A 1,800-nucleotide genomic window follows, 5' to 3' on the forward strand; every position below is an offset into this window, starting at 1 on the left:
CTGCCCAGTCCTGCATGGTCCTCACAATTTTTGTTAAGCTTCAGCCCACCACTGATGCCACTGTGCCCATCCATCTTATTGGGGATCTTCCTCTTTTTCGCTGACATTCCACTTTACCTAGCTTGATATCCTTCTACAGAGACTGGTCCCTCCCGGCAATAGGTTAAAAGTATGAGATACGAAGTCTAGCATTCTTGGCTTTCAAGGAGCATTCTAGTTGTACTTGCTCCAACACAGATTTTTGTTGTTGTTCTTCTAGCAGTCCATGGCACTTTTAATATTTTGGTTCTTCTAGAAGTTCATGGTACTTTTTAATATTCTTCTCCAACACCGTAGCTCAAATGCGTTAATTCTTTTACAGTCTTCTTTATTCATTACACAACTTTCACATGCCTATGAGGTTATTGAAAATACCATGGCTTAAGTTAGGCACACCACAGTCATCAAACTGACATCTTTGCTCTTAAACAATTTAAAGAGGTTTTGTACAGCAGATTAGCCAAATGCAATATGTCATTTGATTTCTGACGGTTGCTTCCATGCGTGTTGATGGTTGATTTGAACAAAATGAAGTCTTTGACAACTTCCATCTTTTCTCCATTTATCCTGATGTTATTTATTGTCCCAGTGGTGAGGACTTTTGCTACCTCTACATTAAGGTGCAACCGATACCAAAGCTGTGTTCTTTGATCTTCATCAGTAAGTACTGGTATTGGTGGGTTTGAATCTGACAACCACATGGCTTACTATGCTGGGAACAACAAATTGAAGAAGAATGGCATCACATTCATCATCAAAAAGGGCATTTCAAGATCTTGCCTGAAGCACAACCCTGCCTATGATAGGCTAATATCCACACGCCTACTCTGGTAGTATAGTGGTTACAAATTGGGCTGCAAACCGCAAGGTCAGCAGTTGAAAACTACAAGCTGTTCCGCGGGAGAAAGATGAGGCTTTCTGCTTCCTTAAAGATTTACAGCCTCGGAAACCCTGCTCAGGGTCGCTATGGGTTGGAACCGACTCGACAGCACTTAATAGCAACAAGGAAGACCAATTAACACAACTAATATTCAAATTTACACACCAACCACAAAAGCCTGTGATGATGAAATTGAAGAATTTTATCAATTTCTTCAGTCTGAAATTGATTAAACAGCAACCAAGGCATATTAATAATTATAGGTGATAGGAATGCAAAGGTGGGAAACCAAGAGGAAGGGTCAGCCATTGGAAAATATGATGCCAACATTGATAGAAACAATGCTGGAGATGGCATAATAGAATTTATCAAGACCAATGACTTCTTCATTGCAGATACCTTTTTTAAATGCACCAGACTGCAAAGCCGTTTGAACTTCAAGGTCAGTGGTTCAAGCTCACCAGTTGATCCTCAGAAATCCTATACAGGGTCACTGTGGGTCGGAACTGACTTAACGGCACTTAACAACAACAACATCTACAATGGAGAGCAAGTTTCAGAGTCTCTTCTGACATGCGTTTTGGTCTTTTTCTTCTTTCTTGTCTTCTTAATGACCTTTTGCTTTCTTCCTGTATGATATTCTTGATTTCATGCCAAAACTCTTCTGTTCTTTGGTCTTTAAGTGTCTAATGCATCAATTTTGTTCTTGAGATGATAATTTGAGAAGCTGGATTATATGAAGACGAATGTGGCATCAAGATTGGAGGAAGATTCATGAATAACCTGTGATATGCAGATGATCAACCTTGCTTGCTGAAAGCGAAGTGGGCTTAAAATACTTACTGAAGAAGATCAAAGGCCACAGCCTCCAGTATGCGTTG

Source organism: Chrysochloris asiatica, unplaced genomic scaffold (genome assembly GCF_000296735.1).
Source record: "Chrysochloris asiatica unplaced genomic scaffold, ChrAsi1.0 scaffold00169, whole genome shotgun sequence".
Lineage (NCBI taxonomy): Eukaryota > Metazoa > Chordata > Mammalia > Afrosoricida > Chrysochloridae > Chrysochloris > Chrysochloris asiatica.